The sequence below is a fragment of the Micropterus dolomieu genome, linkage group LG16, assembly GCF_021292245.1.
Source record: "Micropterus dolomieu isolate WLL.071019.BEF.003 ecotype Adirondacks linkage group LG16, ASM2129224v1, whole genome shotgun sequence".
In the NCBI taxonomy this organism is placed as follows: domain Eukaryota; kingdom Metazoa; phylum Chordata; class Actinopteri; order Centrarchiformes; family Centrarchidae; genus Micropterus; species Micropterus dolomieu.
Window position 1 is genome coordinate 10,253,462 of NC_060165.1, and position 12,574 is coordinate 10,266,035.

The following is a 12,574-nucleotide window of genomic DNA, read 5'->3' on the forward strand; positions in this document are numbered from 1 at the left end:
TGTGTTACTGCCCAGTGGGAGATACAAGGATGCATGTTTGCCCCAAGCACTTAATACACTAGTGGTGGCTGTTTCATTACATGCACACATCAAAGACGGAAACCACCATGTGCCATGGTACTGTATGCAAAGCAACAAAGCAGTAGACCAGACATTTACCCCGGGGAATTCATTGTTAAAAATGTATTTTTTCACATAATATAATCACTGTATGTACATCAGTCTTGATTTGGTTCATCAGATGACCTAATGCTATATAATACTGCTTACACATTACCTGAGCTCCAGAACAATAACTCCCCCACACCTTATGGATTAAATAAATTCTACACAATGCGAAAAACATATTGAAAATGCATCATTTTGACTGCACAGTTGCTAAAATATTGACTCACAATTCAAACTGAATAATTGTCCAGCCCCTATTTTTATTACCTTGAAAATTATGGCTTTGCCTCTTGGCCCAATGCTACATGAGATGTGAAGCTTGACCTCACAAGCACCACTTAACAGCTGCAGCCCAGAAAAGACATTTCAGATAACTTGAGCTCAGTGGGCAAATGCTCCCACTGAGCACCCGGCAACCCTGGTTTATTGTCCCAACAAGCGGCGGTAATGTCACACCTCAATGTGTAACTTAGCCTTGACACCTCACACACTGGCTTGATGCCCTGCGGTGGTTTAAGAACACCACTGGGCCTAGTTAGCGTGTCCTGGCGAATGACACTCACTAGCAAGGTGACTCAGTGCTTGCCCTGCTGTAAATGGCACTGCCTCCCATCAGATTGAAAGTGGAGGTGCGTGTGTTCTCAATGAGTGTGCATGTCTGCTCCTGTCCTTACCTGTAACAGTCTCTCTCTCTCTCTCTCCGGTTAACTGGTTAATGGGATGCATGACATCAGAGGAAGAGAGGGGTGACAAAAATAAGACTGTGTTCATGGCTCATCACAGCAAAGAGAGCTCCGTTGAAGTTGATCTCATGAGAAAATGAAAGTAAACATCGCTGTCTCAAGCACACAAAGGTGCTATCTTTATTTGTGTGATGCATAAACAGGAACAGCAGTTAACTGAATTACCATGTCATGTTTAATTTGCATGTCATTTAAAAGGCACCCCACTGAATGTAACCGAGCAACACACAAGGCGAAATTTCACTCGGCTGAAATGTGACTTTTATGAAGTGAAGCATGCGAGCGCATTCTCAACGCACCCTTTTAATCATGGCTGTGTACTTAAGACATCTTCTGCTGCATGTTGTGTTTGCACTGGAAAAGTGACAAACATACTAAATATGGTAAATTTTTGAGTGTGCTATTGATGGATGCTATGCACAGCTCCAGAAAGAAGTTAACTTTCTGTTTGCAAAGTTTAGCTGTCCAAAGTTGCAATATGATGGATGTCTGATCTTGCACGTTTTGTGTAATTTCCTGTTACTATAAAGCGGGTTGATTTTTTGTATACAAACTGCTAAAACAGTTTACTATGACGATTATCATGTAGTCTGTACTGTACAGAATTAGTCAATAGTATGGATTTGGGACACACGTTTGGAAACAAGTGAGTTATTATCATCACTGCCCATTCCTTGTGGGGTTTTTCCTTTTGGGGAGTGAGAAGGTCGGAGCCTTGATGCCCAACATCAACACTGTACATACTCTCCACCCACATGATGATCTATTCCACGTGTGCTGGCTGCCTGAAACTTAATTTTAACCTACTTAATTTTTATTTTAACATGTTGATGTGTTGTGGCAGATGGAAACGCTTTTGATGACACTTTTAAAATTAAGAACTGTTGCATTCCTTATATTTTTAGAAATATTGACTGAAGCAAACTTTCTCAGATTTAAGTTTTAAATTTGCGCTACATGACAGCTCTGTTTTTTTTTCTTTTTATGTTGGCTCATTTTTTAATTTTTTTGATTATTATTGCTAATCAAGTTTGACTTACAACTGACAAAAAATATTCTGATACATTTTTCTTACTAAAGGACATTAAGCAATACATAACTGTGATCCCTGCAAATAGTGGTACTATAAAAGTGGACATGCCTTACAGAGCATCATACATAACAAAATACACATACACTGAAATGCACATATGCATACAAAGGAACACAGTGCTTATCTAGTAGATAAAAACAGCTGTATATGGGCATTGGCTTTTAGCACTAGAAGATAACACTGGAAATTAGAGTGTATAAAAGCTTCCCCACTGGGTGCGCCATCAATGGGTTTACTGGCAAATTTTACACAGTGTGTGTGTCCATGTGTGGTTATGCTGTATACATGTGCTGTGCACACTTTATGCACTTGTGTTGTGCTTGAACAGGTGCACATGTGATGCGATGTGAGTGTGTGTGGCTTGTGTCTAAGTGGGAGAGTGGATACATCTGGAGATTTTATCCTCCTCACTTCTTCTCACTCCCGTTCACTCTCTGTCGCTCTTTCTCATGGTTTGATTTGAGGCAAAGAACTCAATTCCTCAATTCCACACCCTGAGTGCTGTTGATAAGGGCCCCCACTCGCTGTAGTCGGGCCCCAGAGAGGGACACAGCGTGTACGCAGAATGGCAGAAAATCGAATTCCTCAAGACAATGAGGTCCATTTGTACAGTTAAGCCGGATGAAAGACCCATATTTAGCCAGCCAGTGTTTCAGCCACCATCTCCCTGTTTCCCATTGTCGGCCAGAAAAAATAAAAGCTTATTTAAGAGAAAGGAAAGTTGTGAAAAACTGTTTTGGCCCCAATAATTAGCAGAGAAGCCAGCTGGACTGCTGATGTTTTATTCTACATGTTTTCTCTTCCTTTTTGTCACATATTTGTGCATTTTAGTCAATGGATGATTGACACATACTTTTAATTTTTTCCGTAACGCATTGACAGAAAATAACAAAAAAATAATTATATATCATAGAGTGGATGAAATCAGGATTCCTGTTTTGAGGCTTAATCCATCGGTCGAATGGAACATTCATTTAAAAAAATAATGGTGAATTATGTGTTCTTTTCAAATGGACGATGCTGTAGTATTTCTCTGTATTGGTGTCAATCAACTTGCAAAAATCTGCTTTTAATATGAGAAAATGACAATACACACAACATTACAAAATGTACCATCTCTAAAAAGCAATGTAATCAAATTCTACCAAATGCACTGTAAACACAATAAATGTACAGAGTTGCTAATTGATAACATGAGCAGCTAAGTGCAAGATAATAAGCTTAAATGGGATGTTACACTCAGGCATTGGCCCATGAGTGTTCACTGAAGCAGACAACCATTAGTTAGTATATGTCCCATTGATTCCTCTAGTGGTGCATTAAATGGAACAGACCGCAGTCAATGATCTGCCTGCAAACAATCTCTTTGATTGAGAAGTGACAAACAACACAATGCCATCTCTTGAATTCAGCTTTGTTTCACACAGGATTTTACCCTCTTTTTACTTTAATATTTTTACTTGTGCAGGACAAGCCCTTTGTGAGCCCCTTAAAGTGCTGCAGATACCCTGTTTTTCACTCCACTTTCTGTCCCCCATCTTAACAGAGGTTTTGTGCATCAGATGAGCAACATCTTCAAAGGTGTTACAGGTACAAGGGCAGACCCATCATTGTTGCTCTCCACTCCAGAAGAGCAAAGACATGAATGCCTTGTCTCCCCTTTTCATTGAGATGGACTGTATGGGAGTATGCTTCCCCCAAACTGCCATTGGTTTAGGTGGAACATGGTCTTTTCAGCCATAGATTGTCTTTGCTTTGAGGTAAATGCTAACTGCAGCATGCTAACATGCCAATGTTGATGTTTAACAGGTAAACATCTTAGTCTAGCATGTTAGCATGCTAACATATAAATTTCTAATAAGAACTAAACTCAAAGTACAGCTCTGTACTTGTACAAATTTTAAGGCAATCTATTCAATCGTTGGTGAGATACCCTTCAGTAATCAAAGTTGAAAGATAGAATCTGATTCATCACATTAAAAAAAAAACAAGTTCACATATATTTTCAGATCTTTGCCCACATTTTTTGAAAAACCGAGCATCTACAACCTAACTCATTGGAGCGATTAAAAGTTTCCCCATAAATATTTTATTCTTTGCATATATTTACAATATTTCCATCCTTAGTAACAATCTAAAACAAAATTCCAAACAATTCGGATGGCATGGTCACCATTTTGGTCAACTTAAAAGGTAAATTATGGTCAAAAGCAAGTTAAAAGGTATAAAGTTGTGAAGTGGGAGGAGCCGCTGGTTCCTTTTTCTTTATTTTGCTTCCAACAATATCCTGAGTGCTGCTTTAAATAGAAATATGAGACTATTTTCGATAATGTAGCATCCAACTGTAAAGGCTCACGTTGTGGCCACCAGTTTCAATAATTTTAACTTTGTGAGGAAACATATTTTGTCCGTCATTTCGGCAAGGCAGATGCCTCTAAATACTACAATACCCGTGAGCCTTGGTCGCTGTAGCTGTTAATAAAACACCGCGTTTATGCAAAAATAACCCAGAAATTAAATGTGAATTGATTCAAGCAGCAGTTTGTAAAATCACCTTTCTCAACACAGTAATCTTCAGATCCCACCTGCTTGCCGATCAGAACTTTAAGCTCATTGATGGGATAAAATGATGTATCAAAAGAACCAGATATTTTATAACTTAGTTGTTAATCTTTTGGAATGATGATTCAACCAGGAAAGCTTCATGTTGATCCAAGGTGTGAAAGTATTTAATTCCTGAGTCATGTAACATTGTCTATGGGGAAAAATGATGGAACCTCAATTTAATGCAGTATAGCTGTAGATCTGAATAGTAGATAATCAGGATTGCTTCCATGGCTCTAATACATTTAATTTCAAGTAGGCAATGTTTACAGCAATCCAGAAGAACATATGGAGGAGGTGAAATGAGTTTGGGGTAGCTGCTTTTATGTTTAGTGAGACGTGTGAGCTTACTTAAGGTTAGTGTGGATTTATTTTTGCAGTAAAATGTCTTTTCCCTCTTCATCACATTCACAAAGAAACTAACTGCGGAAGGCTGACCGATGAAAATCTACCTCTCATTTCCTTGTCAATGTATAAACGGTTCCCTACAGTGTTAAAGTTCGGCCAAGATAGGGCAAAGGAACACCAGACGCCTGACTCTTCACCTCCTTCCAATCTACTCCTCTTCCTCCTCCTTCTCCATTTCCTCCCTTAAGAACTGCAGCTGAGACAGTCCTCTAATGGTGAGTTTTAATGGCCATTAGACCTGCTGCGATCCACACAGGCCTCTACATGCACTGCTGCCACTTCCCTCTGATGCATGCTCGCTGCCTTCCTGACAGCCTCCCACAGAGCGATGGGAGGAGGGGAAGAAGACAGACAAGAGGAGATACTGCAAGTGTTTACATGAAAGAAGAGACAATAGAGAAAAGCTTTTGTTTTATATTTCATGTGAATCACGGTGTCGCTTTCCTGCTTTCTTGCTTCTCGTGTCTCTGTTGTTTATTTACGAAGCGGAATGCTTCGCGGATTTAAGGGAGGGAGGTGAGAAGGAGCAGACTTGATGACGTGTGGGTTTTTGGCATGGTCAATGGGAGGAAGGGTGAGGTTTTATAGGCATTGATTGAAGCATTATACTGTGCATTGTTATAAGATTATTAAATTTACTGGCCTGACTTAATCACATTAGGAACGCGAGGGAAGAGAATGAGGTATGTCACATCCTTGCAGATACACACATCATAGCCTCGGGCTTTCTGCTCAGTTGCTTTATCTGGCAGTGTGCCGGGCAACTGCAAGAACAGTGGGAAGTTTGCTGACTTCACTGACAAATGGACTTTTATTTCTTGAAAGGGGCAAGGCAACTTTTCGGGGTGATGATTTATGTTGTGCTTCTGTCCTCAATGACTGTAGCGATCTACCCTACAGCAGTCCTCTGGATTTTAAATTCAACCCATTGTTTGGATCACTTGGAAATGACATGCCTTTGTTCTCTAAAACAATGAAAATAGATCAATTGAAAATGCAACTTCTGCGGTAAGCTAACTTTTTTGCTGCTGGTAAAGTTCCTTCAAAAGTTCTCCCAGCACTTGACCCTGCTAAGGGAAGTGTTCCTGAGAGGAAATGACATGCCAGGCAAAAGTTTTTAGTTGATATGCCTTCTACGCCTCACTGCTCTATGACCTGCTTTATGCGAGCGCCCTCGCAGTTCGAAGAGACAAATTGTGCCTCGTCAGTATCTATAAAAACCAGTGTTCCTTAGAGCCCAGCTTGGGCTTCTCTAGAGGTTTATTGACCCCAGACAGTCGCCCTCCCTTCGCTCCAGTCAGGGGGCCATTCAGCCTGGGCACTGAAACTCTCAAAGCTGGACTCTCTGTTGGAGTCTTCGCCTTTCTCATTTCCTCCTGAACCACAGGCTTTTAACCATGTTGTCTCTCTTTCCACTCTAACTCTATTTGTCTGTGTTTCTCTCAGTTTATCTGTATAAACCTCTCCAGGCCTAATGAGACATTTCACACCTCCAAGAGACGTGCTGAGGTCTGCTGCCAGGACCCCGCTTGTTCATCATGGGGCCCTGCACCTCCTAGCTGCCCTCATTAGTGAATCCCTGAGTGCCCTGAGTGAATCCTCTGCATGTGTAAGTCTCCGTGTTGATCATAGCCAGGGTACATCAGGTGTCAAATACAGCTGCATGCAGGTAATAGAAATCTGACTCAACCGTAGATAAGTGATGGGCAGGCCCTGCGACGAGCTCCAGTGTATCCAAGGGATGAAACAGCTGGAAGAAAAGGGTTTTGCAGGGTGAAATAAAACACTTTGCAACACAATTGTAAAAGACTGACAGTTCACCAAATTCACAATTTAACTTCCTGTGCTGATTCGAGTAATTCTACGGAGGCTAAAAAAGACCAAATGCATAAACCTCACAAAGCGCCTCCAAAGGTTTGGTAACCATCACCTTGGACACAATCTCAAAGCCCCTGACCTGCCCAAACTGATAAATAATACACTCTCATACACACTGAAGACCCATGGTTTTCCCTTCAGCTGTCAGAGAATTTCAAAAGCCTCGTTCTCTGCTGTGATAATTACCCATGCTGCTCTCCAATGGAACATTTGCATAATCATCATCAGCCATTCACAGAGGACACACAAAGGATTATAATGAGGCAACATAGAAACAAGACGCATTTCAGCGAGCCATTGAAGACTCACACTGAGAGGGCAGTCATTGTCGCCTGACACGGCGAACAGAACGCCGCTAAACAAAAAGAGAGATGTAGTGATCATCTCTTTGGGGGAAAAGGAATCAGAAAAATGCTTTGGCCAGTGCCCTCAAGTATTCATGTTGTGTAACTCGGCATAGCCCACTTAGGTTGCTGAGATGCTGTATTTGTGGAGAGTTGGTGGAGAGGTGAGCCAGAGAGAGGGGAAGTGAAAAAAGTCCTCTTATCCTTAACAAGCTTGCTGTTGCAACAATCACAGTAGGTGGAAGCAGCAGGCGCTGTCAGATATACCTGCCTTTAAATCCACCAAACTTTGTTCTACTTGCTAAAGCACAAATTCGTCTGCATAAGGTGAGCTTTACTGACATATTTTACCACAGACATATTATGATTTTATTTACTGTCCTAAATACCTGGTCCTGCTATGTTTTAGCAAATATTTTGCAGCGCTCAGAGGATAACAAAATAATCATCTTTAATGACTTATCTTTCCTCATGCGCAGGAAAGGAAATTCATGAAATAAACCGCTTTAATAACATACTGTATGTAATGAGCCAATTCCAGTGTGTAGAAGAGATGTGAGCATCTTTGTAAAAATAGGATCTTATTCCACCTTTAACAGCTGTGTGCAGTGGCTCAGGTGGTGTTTTGATGTCTCTGGAGACTACTGGATCTCATACAGCATTTTCATGAAATGTTCAGCACTACAGCTTTATAGTCCAGTCAATTTAATGATAACAAAGGTGGAAGGTATTGCAGCATGTGCAAGAACAACATTAACAACATAAAAAATTCAGTTTGTGTTTAGAACATGATTTTCAGAGAGGGCTTTCTGATCGCTTTTAAAAGATTTTATGAGGGCCGATGGAGAGAACAACACAATCTGTATATCTCAGCCAGAAAGTGATCATCCTGCATTGGCTCTGTTAATGCTGGGTTCAGGATATGCAGTATATTTTTGTCTTGTGAGAGGGTCACTGTGCTGGATAAGGTAAGCATGAGGTCATAAATTCTTGCTGTGACGTGGACAAGATAACAGGACAGACTACACGTTGGACACCGACCAATCATAGCATGCAGTGTTTCATGGCCTGCGCAACATGTCCTCATATGTAAACAACAGAATAGGTTGTTCCAGTGCATATTCTTGGTGGTTAAGAGCAAAGATTGTGGTTATGGCAAATAAAATATGGTTAATGTATGGTTAAAGCAACATTATCTAAGACCTGGTGTGACTTGGCGCCCCTACCGTTTCAAAGTGTAATTCACTGCTGCCGTAAATAAGGACACCGGCAAACGCGCATTTTTTGACAGAGCAGTCTGACTAGTCCAAAAGAAAGAATGCCAGCTCGGCGTCTGTCTTGCAGCCTTTTATTTCAAGAAGCTCTCGTCAACGTCTGGGAGCCTCCATCAGCTTCCTCTTTCGTCTCTTCACCTCTGCCATTAGCAAAGGCTATGTCCATTGTGGCTGCTGAGCCCAGTTTTTAGGGATGAGCGAGTACACCACTATCTGTATCTGTGTCTGTTCAATAAATCAAATTATCTGTATCTGCAGCTCTACTCGGAATGGGCTTAACCTGGACATGGGCAGGACAAACAAGACGTTAGTTATTTAAACCTGAAATTGGTATTGGTTGATCAGACGTCGCTATATTTATTATAAACTATATACAGAACAGCCTCAGAAATAAGCTTCAGAGCAATGTTTTTGAATACAAAAGTAAGAGAACAATAAAAAAACGTTCCTATATATTTATAGTTTATTGAAAAACAGACACATTTTACTTTTGTTTGTGTTTTGCTCCTTCTTATAGCTTGTTGGCTGAAGAGTTGTGTTGCTGTGGGATGTGGTGCCATAAAGCATTACGCCATTGTCGTGATAGACTTCCTGCCCAGGCTTCCAACATTACATGCAATACCAGGTGCCCTGGGCCCAAAGTTTTTCCCACAGAATGAGTTCTTACTTTTTGTGGTAGATAAATGGTTGTGATTGCCCTGCCCGGATCCATGATGGGTAGAAATCTGTCTGAATGGGAGGGTGGCCAGACGTACCTGCCATAGAAAATGAAACATGAGCTCGGCAGATTTGTTTGGTTCCCAGACTAACACGACTCAAGAAAAACTGTTACTGCTAATTTTTGTCTCTGACGCTCAACGTCTGTCAGGTCGGGCCATTATTAAAGCTGATACTGTGTATTCTGATCCTGGCATTACCTGCTTGTATTTGACTGGGGTACAGTAGGTTTTTTTGTAATGGTAGCTGACACAGCCCATTTTACACTGACCTGTTTTTTGCCCTGTGGTTCCTAGTGGCCTCACTCAGAAGTACTGGTGTGGCAACTCCTTAATACTCCAGGTCAAACTATCTCAACTAAAGAGTGTTGGGGGGAAAGTGGTGGTAACGCTGTTTTTGTTAGTCTCAATAGAGAAAAAAAATTATCTTTTTGCACAGTGTCTCGGGGACATACTACACAAACCTCCAGTAGAGCTTTTTTTTCATAGTTGTATGTGAAAGTACAAAGCCTACGTGTGCACATCAAAGTGAATGGTATGAGCAGTGATCAACAGGCCTTTCGTGTGGAATTGTTCAAAATAAATGCATTGGCACTTTGAAGTGAAAGTACTTTATTTATTTGATGTTGGGACACGGAACTGAAAAGTAGGCAGAAATGGGTGAGAAAGATCAAGGGGGGGCAAAATGTTCAATCATCCAATCCACTGAATAAATTACTAAAGCTCCATATTGTGCTGGCTTAAACATTAATGTTAAACTAACGACAGAGCACTGTGAATAATTAATTAAGCCTTACATGGCTTTACCACACATGAACTCACCCATGAACAAAGTAGGTTGAACCACGAGTTGTGAAGCAAATTCACATGGCTCTGTGAAAGCTGCCTTTGTCTCTGTGACTGGACAAATTCATGTTGCATAAAGCTGCATGCCCTTCATCTGACGGGTAAGATCTGGTTTATGTAAACAACAAGCGAATTATGCATTCAGCCATCGAGCTGGATGTGAACATCTGCCCACTACGCTGTGCAGTCGGCTCTTCGAGAAGCGCTTGCAGAACAGCCAACCTGTGTGCAGAAGTGCACGAGTGCCATCCCTTGAGCTGTGTCTCCTCAAAAAACATCCTGCATGCCTGCTGGTGTCCCCCTCCCTTCCTTCCCGTCCGTCTCTCCCTTTTTGCAGCTCCCTCCCTTCACAAAACTCCCCAATGAAGGGATTTGTCATCTGTACACCTCCTCCGTGTCATGTCCCCCCCCCCCCTGTAACTTTCACTTTCTCTGCCTCGTCTTCTTCGGAGCCAGCCTATAGTGACAGTGCTGCCTCTTCCTCTGGATGCTGCTGGGTGGACAGGGAGAGGGAGAGGCGCAGAAAGCACAGAGAGACTTGCTTGCACTCTTACCAAGATAGTCAAGTCAGGGGTGGGGGGGTGAGATACGAAGAGTGAACGAAAAGGAAAGGCATGCACAGAGACAGAAAGTAGGAAGGGCAGCGAAGTTAAAAGAATTAGAGGGAGAAAATACACATGTGAGACAAAGCAGAAGAAAAAAGAGAGATATAGTAAGATGGAAAGAAAAGACGAGTGATGAAAAGAGATAAAGATGGGAGCAGTGAGTGTGCAGGCAGGGCTGTGGGGATATGAAACATCCTCAGGCAATATTCCTCAGCCTCAGCTCTCTCACGGTGAAAAGACAAAAACTTAGCTTTTATGCCGTAAACTTTGCTGCGTTGTAGGCAGGGCTTGGGAGTAAGCGCAGGGCGATAAGGATGATGAGGAATACAAATGTTAACTCTCCTTTGACTGCAAAACATGGGGACTATGGTAGGGCATTAAGGTGTTACTTGTGAGGTGTGATATTTTTGACAAGGGCATCGGAGCAACCACCTGTGAGCAGAATGAACTCATGGCCGAGCTCACCTTCTGACACAGACGCCATCATTCATTGCTGTACAGTCACCCTTGGTAATATATCTCCTGTTTTGTTACAACATCAAACAGAGTAGACAGCAATTTTTTAATACAGATAAAATGACCGTTCACTAAACCTGCCCTGAACGGCATTGTCCACAGGCTATAGCTTAGCAGCTGTATCTAGGCACAGCTGGCCTGTCAAGCTTTACTATTCTTAACATGTTGAAGCACGGTGTGCATGCGGCTGTAATGAGAGTGATACTATTGAACGTTTGGAGGGTGGTGTCTGTAACACATGAGCAGAAGTGTAAGGAATGGATCAGAAAGTGTGACTATTTGCTCTCACAGGCTGTAGCATGTCTGGCTAACAAGCTGCAAATAACAGCACATTACTTCCAAGGCCTGGAGTTAGCAGCATTTCATTTAAAACTAACTAACACTAAAGACCCCGTTCCCAATTAGCACATCCACTGTGTACCATATCCTCACTGGCTAACGTTAGCAGCTGTGTCGTGCATGCTATTGGATTTGGTCAGTCTGGTAACCTGAGATAATGTCCTTATATTTACATCACATGGGTTAGTCCTCATCACAAAAGCCTTTGCAATGGTGAAAACCATACAGAATGTAAGCCAAACAAGGCTATGCTATAAGAAACTAACTGATCTTACATCATACTTATAATGCTAGTAGTGCAGCGTAGCGCTAGTTAGTCCATGCTGTTTCTTTGTCTCCATGTCTTCAATATTGTGTTTCATTGTATTGCTTTTGCCACTAAGTGCATTTATAACACCCCCTAAAGATTGTTGTTTTAACTGGAAACATTAAAAAGTCAGGTCTTTCAACCAACTCTAGAAGCTAACGTTATCTTAATTTGCTCGCAAGCTACAGCTGATAAAATCTGCCTGTGACAGTTGTCATTTTTAGCCGGCAAAATCGATGGTAAGAAAAAAGTAAACCAACAGTTATCATTGTAAACTGCTTATGTGCCATGTAGAAAAAAAAGCTTGATGGGCATAGCAACAGTAATTAAGGGGGCGGGGCTTAGCAAACAGTCAATTAGCTGTGAAACTGACCACATGAATGATCTTTTGAAGAAGCGTTTTCACTTTAATTTTCAAATCTTCCGCATATTGATTTCCACTTGTGTGTGTGTGTGTGTGTGTGAGTGTGTGTAGGAGGTTTAGAGAGGTGTGTGGGTACAACTGAAGCATTTTGACTGCTTTAGAAGAACAAGGTCTGTAGCGCTAACATGACACGTCTCTCACATTCTTTTACTTCCCGTCACTCTCTTCATGAATCATGTGATCATGAAGTAAATTGGCCTGCCGCACAACAGCAAGATAGTCTTTTAATGTGAAGTAGGTCATCACACACTGTGGCATAATGTCTCACTCAGGATCCTGCATGCTGACTCCAAGCATTTATCATTAGAG

At 41.6% G+C, this 12,574-nt stretch overlaps 1 long non-coding RNA gene across 2 annotated transcripts in view; it reads right to left on the minus strand.

Annotated features, from left to right (window-relative positions):
* Positions 1-6,247: 6,247 nt before the first annotated feature.
* The window catches only part of LOC123985164, a 195,413-nt gene continuing 189,086 nt past the window's right edge, over positions 6,248-12,574 (minus strand). Inside the window, exons 5-6 of one of the 2 annotated variants that reach the window (XR_006828624.1) lie at positions 9,180-9,267; positions 6,248-6,766 (exon numbers count right to left, since the gene is read on the minus strand). This is a non-coding gene — a long non-coding RNA (uncharacterized LOC123985164). Of the gene's footprint in view, positions 6,767-9,045; positions 9,268-12,574 lie in introns of those variants that run through there. The other variant, XR_006828623.1, reaches the window with a different exon arrangement.